This window comes from Pongo pygmaeus, chromosome 9 (genome assembly GCF_028885625.2).
Source record: "Pongo pygmaeus isolate AG05252 chromosome 9, NHGRI_mPonPyg2-v2.0_pri, whole genome shotgun sequence".
NCBI lineage: Eukaryota > Metazoa > Chordata > Mammalia > Primates > Hominidae > Pongo > Pongo pygmaeus.
In genome coordinates this window covers 21,633,171-21,643,276 of record NC_072382.2, presented here as the reverse complement: position 1 = coordinate 21,643,276, position 10,106 = coordinate 21,633,171, and positions in this window count along the sequence as shown.

Here is a 10,106-nt window from a genome sequence, read left to right as displayed (position 1 = left end):
AAGCCACCTGCAAAATGGATGTACCAATAACACCTACCCCATACAGGTATCCGAGGCTGAGTGAAGGGGTGCTTGGAAAGTGCTGAGGACAGTGCCTGGCACCTGGGAGGTGCTTGATCAGTCTGAGCTACCATTATAGTTATAACAGTGTCCAATCTGCCTCCCTCAAAGATTTAACTCCTCACCTGCTGCTCCCTGGATCACCGGGCGAACCTGGGGGCCAGGCTGAGGTCCTACTTCACCAAGGGGAGGCTTAGGGACATGGAGTGACTCAGCTGGGGAAGGTCCTGTCATTCGCAGAGCCCAAGGGACTGGAAGCAAACTAGTTTCATCCAGGCTGAGATGGGCATCTCAGGTGGGTGGGCCACCTCAAGGGAGTCTGCCGGGGACTGTGGGGATACTGGGAGGAGGAATAACTCATAGTACTGTGGGGAGCAGGAAGTGTGAGCACAGGGGCTCTCCACAGGCCACCGGGACCCCCACCTCACCCAGAGGCTTTGCTGACTTTGGCCAAACCAGGACCTTGGGAACAACATCTGCCTCAGTATCCTCCTTAACTCACTTCAGCTGGCCCCAGACCCTGGTCAAATGGAACTGCCTGCTGCCTTTTCCACATGCTCCACCGTTTTCTTCTTCTGGAACTTTGCTGAAGCTTTTCCCTTCACCTGAAATGCCAAATCCTACACACGCTGCTGGCCCAGCCATGCTGACGTCGGGCAGGCCACTTAACCTTAAGATAACATCTTAAGTTAAGGTGTTATCTCTGTGCCTTTCTCTCTCCTCATCTGTAACATGGGAGAGTTGGACTTGCTGAACTTAAAGCTCCCTTCCAAGCCCTAATTTAAATCCCCTCCTCACCACCCCCAGATGAAAATAGTCACTCTGTTCTCTAAAACCCCCAAGTTTCTTGAGGGTGAGTGGTTCTGAGTTGGACTCATTTCTGTTTCCGTCTGGTGGGTAATGGATGAACAGATGGACAGAATGAAATGAGCAGCCCTCGGGAAGCATTTGTGTTCTATTTATTAATTATTTATTTTTGAGATGGAGTCTAGCTCTATTGCCCAGGCTGGAGTGCAATGGTGCAATCTCAGCTCACTGCAACCTCCACCACCTGGGTTCAAGTGATTCTCCTGCCTCAGCCTCCCAAGTAGCTGGGACTACAGGTGCACCATGCTTGGCTAATTTTTGTACTTTTTGTAGAGACAGTGTTTCACCATGTTGGCCAGTATGGTCTCGAACTCCTGACCTCAGGTGATCTGCCTGCCTTGGCATCCCAAAGTGCTGGGATTACAGATGTGAGCCACTGCGCCCAGCTGGTATTTGTGTTTTAAAACAGACCCCTGGAGTCCAGGAGAAGACACTTCCCCCTTATCAAAGAATGAAGTGCTGATGGCTGAACTACAGCATCCTTGGGCAGAGGGTGTGATACTAGGGCAGGGAAGAAAGAGAGGTTCCAAAGTCAAACAACCACCTAGACAGGGTCCTCCTCAGCTCTGCCCATTTCCTGGGGGCCCCAGGACACCCTCCCCAAGGCTACTTCTCTGCCCCCATCCCAGCTCACCACTCTCCCAGGCCCACTGCCACTTCACCCTCCAGCAAAGCTCCTCTGACCTGACATCACTTGCAAGCCCCCTGCAATTGAGGCAGCTGAGTAATCTGTACACAGTTACACAGCCCAGGACTTCCAGTGCCCACCCTAGGGCTCCCTCCACAGCCATCATCACCCCTCCAGGCTCTCCAGGCCAGCGTGATTCTGCCATCACCAACCATCTGTTGATTTGGAGGTGAGGGTGTCCAAGCTAGACAAGGGTGAGATCAACCCTTCTCCCCTCACCTCCAACTTTCACCAAAATCCCCCACCTTTCCCAGCACTCCCTGGGATTTCGATCTGGGGCCCCAGAGGGAGAGGTTTGCTGTGACTTTGCTGTTTCAATTCTCCCCTGCCCTGCGTCTGCAGCACGCCTTCCCCAAGCAAAGCCACTAAATCACTTTTATAGGATTTGAGGTTCTTTCTACCCAGCAAGTTTCCTGCCAATACGAAATGTCTTCCAGAATCTAGGGAAGACAGGTTGGCTGGAATGGCTGTTCATTAGAGGAAGATTAATGGGGCCACTGATCCAATTAATGTGTTATTGACCCTTCCCTTAATATAACTGGCCAAACAGCTCAACCTCAGGCTCAAGGCAGTTTACTCAGAGCTCAGGTCCCATTTGCGGGGAGAGCTCTCCCATCAAGGAGGGGTGAGAGCCTCACCTCGAATCCCATAAGCAAGCAGTATACCAGCTCACATGGATTGAGAGCTTCCTATGTGCCAGGCACTGTGCCAAACACTCTATAGGCACAATTTCAATAATCCCATTAGTCCCATTTTACAGAGAGGAAAACTGAGGTTTAGAAAAGTTAACCTGCACAAGATAACCCCGGAAGCTGTAAATGCAGTACTCAAACCCAACGACTAATAATAATAACAGCAAACACGTACATCATGCCTACTAAACGCCTTGCATTGCTCTAGATCACTGTTAAGCAATGGAAATAGAATACAGGCCACATACGCACTGTAATCTGAAATTTTCCAGCAGCCACATTAAAAAAAGCAAAAAGAAGCAGGTGAAGTTCATCTTAACAATATATTTCATTTAACCAAATATGCCCAAAATATTATCATTTCAACACGTTACCCGTATAAAAATTATTGGAGAGATACATTCCTATTTTTCTCATACTACGTTTTCAAAAACTGGTGGGTATTTTAGTCTCATGGTCCAACTCAATTTGGACAAGCCACAGTTCAAGTGCCCAAGAGCCAGAGGAGCCAAGTGGTTGCCCTATTCACTGTGCGGGTCTAGATTCTTTGTGTATATCCATTCATTTCTTCTTGGTTAGTTCTACCAGGTGACTGTTTTTGTCATCATCCCCCTTTAACAGATGAAATGCCTAAGAATCAGAGAGGTGAAGGGACGGGCGTAAGGTCACACAGCAGGTGACTGGTATTCGAAACCCGGCAGGCAGACTATGGAGCCTGTGACCTCACCCCAGTGCTACACTACCTGATCCTACCAAGCAAGCGAGGCAGCCGCCCTCACACTGGAAACTGTGAGGCTCCAGGTGGGTCTCCAGCTCCCAAAACATCCCTCTGCTCTAGGATACATGGCCCTGACAGGTCTTTAAGACAAAAAGGCAAAAGCTGCTGATCCCAAAAAGCCTCAGAGACAGTCCCCAGGGTGAGTTTTGCCTCCCTCTGTGGAATTAGAAGGACAATAACTGCCACCACGTACTGGGGGCTTATGATGTGCAAAGCCAGTGCCAGGCTTTTCACATTTGTTATTTCATGGACTCTCCATGACAATCCTGTGAGGGGGGTTGGTTTTCCCTGTCATAGCCTCAGAAAGGTTAAGTAACTTATGCAACGTCACACAGCCAGTCAGCGGCAGGGCTGGGAGTAGAACCCATGGCTGCGAGACTCTGAAGCCCAGACTGTCCTTGAATAGCTAAGCAGACCCCAACACTGATTCAAGATCACTGCCTCCCAGAACCCAGCCCCACTGTCCAAAGCTATAACCCCAGCTCTTCACCTGGACGGTGACTTTGTGCAATTTCCAGCACCTCCCGCAGACACCTTGCTCATCTCCATCGCCTCCTGCACTGTCCCTGGTCCCACCCATGGCTGACAGCAGGTCTTCGCCATCTGTCCCGTCTCTGCCTGCATGGCCCTGCCTCCTCTCTAACTGTGTCTCTGTTCCCTGATACCTCAAATGTTCTACTTTGTTCACCACCTAAAGTCCCACTGTTACCCCCTTGGGTTAAGAATTCCCCTTTCTTACATAAAGCACAACAAATACCCCTGAAAGAAGCTATAAATCAAGGACTCCTCTGTGAGAATTCCTTTGACCGAACTCTGTCCCTCCCAGAGGCCCACTTGTAGGAACTGGAAGCTTAATATAAAAGGAAATAAGGAATTAACTTCAATCAGAGCTGAATGGGCCCATAGAGACCGTCCAGTCCATCCCCCTCATTTCACATACAGGGAAACTGAGACACAGAGGAGTGGATGACCCAAGATACACACCCATGACTGTGGCTCCTACAACAGTGCCCCTTGCCCTGCTAGAGCTGGTGAAATGTTCACTAGCAAGAGGGGTCCACCTGCCCTACACTCAGAACCTTGCTCCAGAGAGAAGCCCCAGGGCTCAAAAGTCTTGGCAAAGAATGTGCCCTCAGCTTCAGCATGTGGGCACGAAGGAGAAGCGTGGAGACCTCTGAGGGCAGATGAAATCAAACCAGGAAGGCAGCTGACCCTGCCCTGCTTCCCATTCAGGTCTGAAGGGCTCCCCTAGCCAGGCTCACCCCTCACCCCATGATGCAGCAGAGGGTGTAGATGTGGCGCCCACAGAAAAGCAGCAGTCTTTACCTCCCAGCAAGCCTGAGATGCAGGGGGGATGGCTACCCCCATTTTAGAGATGAAGTGACTGAGGCTCAGAAAGATGAATGGCCTGGCCAAGGCCACACAGCCGGGGTGTTGCCAAACCCAAAGCTTGGGTTCCTGCCCCTGCCCCAGATGAAGGACTAAGGACTCCCAGCCCAGGGCTTCCTCCACAACCCCATGCTGCCCTGAAAATCCTGACTTCCTACTCTATCTCTGACATCAACTCTTTTATTGATACCAGCAGCTGCCTTTGCCCTCGCTGAGCCGAGCCAGGCAGCACAGCCAGCCCACTCCACATAATTTGGTGCCAATTAGGAATGAGTGGGAACCATCACTGCATTCAATTCAAAGCCTAGAAACAGGTTTTGCAAAGCCAAGCTTTAACTAGCTGGGATGTCCCCCCCCAAACTATCCCAGCCACCCCTTTTCCTTATCGCAGAATCCCTTGCCACTGCCAGGAGCCCTCCACCACCCACGTGCAGAGTCCTTCCTGAGGATCCAGGAGATCCTGGTGGGAATGAGTCACTGCCCCTGCCCTCGAGGGGCTCCCAGGAACAAGCTTGGTAATGGAGCACTGAGGTAGCTCCCAAAGCCCTTGTGGCCAAAGCCTCAGTTTCTCCATCGCTAGAAGGGAGATAAGAATGGTGAACACTTTATAGGTTAGTGCTTTATAGCACTAGATCCACCAACTCTTTTGATCCCCTGCTCAGTGCCAGCCATGACTCTGGATACTGGGGACACAGAAAAACCATGCTCTGCCCTCAAAGTGCTCATTCTGATGAGAGAGATGGACAACAGACAAGCCTTAGATAAAAAATAACATTTTAGATACTATGAGAATAAGCAGTGTAATGCACTAGAGAGGGACTGGAGGGGTGGACGATAAATGGTAGCCATTGTATTCATTCCTATTATATTATTTGCTCATCTGGGGCTTGATCACTGAATGGGAGTTCATTAGGCAGACAAGCTCAAAGAAAGCAAATTCCAGGTGGAGGACACAGCACAAGCAAAGAGGGGGAGGCTGGAAGGGACCTGATGAGTCCCTGCAACTGGTGGTTCAGAGCAACTGGGGTGGGCGTGGGACATATAGGAGCCCCATGAGGCTGGTGAGGCGGGGATTCCAGCCACGAAGAGCTCTGGACATGATCCTCAGTAACTGAACCTTCTCTTTGGGGCCTTGGGGGCCATGAAAGGGATTTCCTTAGGGAGTAAAATGCCATGCTGGCACTTCTGTGTGTCCACTCTGGTTGCTGCATGGTGCACTGGGGTGGGAGGGAGACTGCCAACAGGCAGACCCATGGGGATGCCGAGGCCCTGACCGGGGCGGCCATGGCAGGCAGGGAGGGAGACAGCAACAACAGGTGTTCGGGAGGCAGATGAGACAGGGCTTTGTGACTGATAGGAAGTGGGAGGCAAGTGATATCTTGGGGACTATGAATAGCAGTGTCTTCTGGCACACTGTGGGGTGCAGCCCCCCACACAGTCCCCTCATGGAAAGTGGGTTGCGATGCCATTAGGACATACCTGTTCCCCTGTATTGCAGGGCAGTTGCACCGCAGCAAGTCTCCAGCCAGCTATGGCTGCTGGGACTCCAAGCTCTGTGCACACCACCCCCTCTGCCAAGAGTGCCCTTTTGGGACTGGCCGCAGTTCAAATAGTGACTCCCCTGGGAAATCTTCCCCAACTTCCTCGCAGAATTAGTCACTCCCTTCTCTGGCTTGTGCCAGCATCTGATTCGAAAATGTGTTAGTCCTTCACCCACAACGGGGTCCTTGTCCCTTTCTTGCCTTGTCTCCCAAATAGTCTACAAACTGCCCAAGGCCAGGAGTCCCCATCCCTTGTTATCCTGGTGCCTGGTGCAGTGCCTGGCACTCGGAGGCCACTCAGTGTGTGTTTGCAGAATGCACGGGTGAAGGAGTATGAGTCCGCTCACCAAGACGTGAACTCCAAGAGGAGAAGATGATGTGTCCATCTGGGCTCTGCTGGGTTTAGGAATCCTGAGACTCATCCACATGAATGCGCCAGGGAGCTGGGTACAAGGATCAAAGCTCAGGGAGGTGATCTGCCAGGGGGTCCGGCCTTCCCTGCCCCTGCCCAGCTCATCCCTATCCCAGCTCTGGAGGCCTCCTTGCCAGCGTCGGCCCATGGGCTGCTCTGGAGAGAAGGAGCAGGAGAGCTCCGGAATTTGACACTGTCCATTTCTCCCCTTGGGGAAGCTCTTCTCAGGGGGAATTTGGGATTCAATTTTCATAAGTAAATAAGGTTTGGGGTTAATTACACCTCCATTTGCATACGGAGGGATGGGGAGTGAATCCTTCCTTCCTCTCGGCTCATCCTCCCCAGAAAAAATGAGAGTGGATCCATTACTGGCAGCCCACCCTCCACCACTCCTGGGGGAAAAAGAAATGACATTTTCCCTTTACATTGGAAATACTTAAAAGTCCCAAGAATAGATTTATAGGAATATTTTAACCTTTCCTTTGATCCTTGAAATGTCATTGTTCTGTGGGCTGAATCGCCAAATGTGACCTTTTCCAGTAACCACAGGGCGGGGAGCCCCTGCTGGCTCTTTGAAAGGAGCTTCGTATGTTCTCCCTGCAGCTTCCCTGATACCCCACCCCCACTCCTGAAGCTCTGAGTCAGTGGAAGGATTGGTGAGGGGAGCAGCAAGCAGGGGCTAGCCAGAGAGGGCCAAGCAGCTCCTACCTTACTTACCAAATAAGGATGAGCTAAATGTGGATCCATCACTAGTTAACTCGCTCTGTGTCCTAGGGTTAGGCACTTCCACTCTTTGGGCCTGAGTTGCCTATGAAATGGGAAAAATTGTGGCACCCTACTTCAGAGAGCTGTTGCAAGGACTAAATGAGACAATGCATGTTGTATCCATCAGTTATTGCTAAACAAGGCTGAAAAACCAATAACCCCCGAAATCAGTGCCTGACAATACCAAGTCTTTATTCTCAAATTCACAGATCTGCAGGATGACTAAGGTTCAGTGATCCAGCCCAGGTTCAGCTGGGTGGCTTGTGCATGTGGGTTGGACTCAGACGGGGCCCACACTGAAGGGGCCTGCTCTTCTCATGGTGGAGCCACTGGAGTGCAAGGCGGACAAGCAAGAACACGCACTGCCTCTTCTGGACTCAGCTGGGAACAGGACCATTGTCACTTCCACCCACCTCCTATTGGCCATACCAAGTCATGTGACTGAGCCTAATATAATAAGGTGGGGGAAAGGCACTGCCTCCAAGGAGAGGGGAGTGCATATTTGCTAAACAATAATCTAATCTATCACAGCATGTAAAGCCCCTGGCACTATGCCTGGCAAGTGATAGAAACACAGAATATTAATTCCCTTTCATTCCACATTGCATCATTACTATATTCCACAGCTCAGATTAATTACTTATAATTCATTATAATAGCATGAGCCCTTTTGGCTAAGAATACATACCTTATTGTCCAGAATATGTGGGCAGTGATGTATTACACATGAGTGAATTCCCAGATAACAGAAACTTAAACACCTTTAAGCTTTTTTATTTTAATTATTTTGATGGAAATGTTTCTAGAGGATATTTCACGTCTTCCCACCTTCTTAAACAGAGACTATCAAATCTATTTAATCCATAATATTGATGCATTGGGACCACTGCTATGAGCATCTGCCGCAGCTCTCTGCCGATCTCTAGGGCCATTGAGACGTCTGGCCTGTTTGTCCCTGCACTGAGTGGCCCCGTCTGGCCTGTTTGTCCCTGCACTGAGTGGCCCCGTAGGGACAGTTCTTCTCCTCGTGTCCTCAACAGTAGCCATTAGAAATCAACCCTCCACAGGTCAGTTTCTCATCATCAGAAATGAAGGATAGGAGATTCAGGCTAAATCCAACACCCTTCCTGAGTCGTTTTGGCTCTCACTGAAATCTTTGCTGATGGCAGAACCAGGGAAGACTCTGTTTTAATAGGCTGCTACCATAATTCTAATTAGGGTAGAGTTTCTGGAGCCTTAAGCATAATGAACAGTTGAAGAATTTCAAAAGGTGGTTCATCTACTCACTACATTCTAAAGGAAGGCAATAAGAGGGAATCCTGACAAACAGCTTGAGGCCCATGTGAATGTCAGGGTGACGGACAGAATGTAATAATACTCTAGAACTGATGGACTCTCCTTCCATACCTTTATTTCAGGCTGTCATCCCACTTCTTTCTCTCTGTCTTTCAACTTCTCTCCATCTGTGTGCTTCCATCTCTCCTCTCTGGGACCCTATCTGTTCTTTTTTATCCTCTGATTCTCGTCCTGTATCCTTCCTTCTTCTCCTCCTGGCTACAGTGTGGAGAGGAGAGGTTTTGAATGATCATTACTCAAGCTTACTCCAAAACAATTATTTCATTCTTCAAGTATTATGCTTCTTGGATTAGTCCATTTTCACACTGCTGATAAAGACATACTCGAGACAGGGTAATTTATACAGGAAAAAGAGTTTGTTAGACTTACAGTTCCAGTGGCAGGAAAGACCTCATAATCACGGCAGCAGGCAAAGAGAGTTTGTGCAGTGAAACTCCCATGTTTGTGTGTCTGTATGTGTGTGTGTGTTGTTTTGTTTTGTTTTGAGATGGAGTCTCGCTCTGCCACCCAGGCTGGAGTGCAGTGGCACGATCTTGGCTCACTGCAACCTCTGCCTCCTGGGTCCAAGCAATTCTCCTGCCTCAGCCTCCTGAGTAACGGGGATTACAGGCACGCACCACCACACCTGGCTAATTTTTGTATTTTTAGTAGAGACAGGGTTTCACCATATTGGCCAGGCTTGTCTCGAACTCCTGACCTCAAGTGATCCACCCTCCTCCACCTCCCAAAGTGCTGGGATTATAGTCGTGAGCCACCGCGCCAGGCCGGAAACTCCCATTTTTAAAACCATCAGATCTGGTAAGACTCATTCACTATCATCAGAACAGCACAGAAAAGGCCCGCCCCCCCTAATTCAATCACCTCCCACCGGGTTTCGCCTACAACATGTGGGAATTGTGCGGGTTACAATTCAAGATGAGATTTGGGTGGGGACACAGCCAAACCTTATCACTTCTCTTCATCTTAAGTTCCTAAAAATCCAAATGGCAACAAAATGCCACAAAATTAAGTCATACCTTGCTTCTACGAACACTCTGATTTTCTTCCCCCAGAAAGTCAGTGATTGTCCATCAGAGAACCCCTTGGAGGCCAGACTTCTGATTATAAAGTTCTCCAGATCTCTGGTTGCTATGGATGGGTAACGGCCCACCTCGGAACTGTCCTGAGTGCTGAAATGGTGCCTGGTGGCAGCTGACATTCCTGTTCCTTCACTTAAGTGCTCTGCCGGGGCACTAGGTACATTAGTGTTTTCCTGCGTGGATGTTCTGAGCCATTTCTATGTGGAATGCCTGATCCAAGACTCCCACAGCCTCCTTGTTATGCCAATGATAGATGCCCGTCTGCTCAGCTGGCCAGGATTTGGGGAGAAGTGTTTAGGCCAAGAACATATCATAACACTTTTCTGTAAAAATGACCTTTAGGCTATGACAGCTAACCCTTTTGTGCTAGGTCCCAGACTGATCACACCAGAAGGCTGATTGCTGGTTGTGAACTCACTTGCTAGTCACAGGGAATTGGGCAGCTAATTCTCCCTTTGGGGGCCTCAGTCTTCCCATCT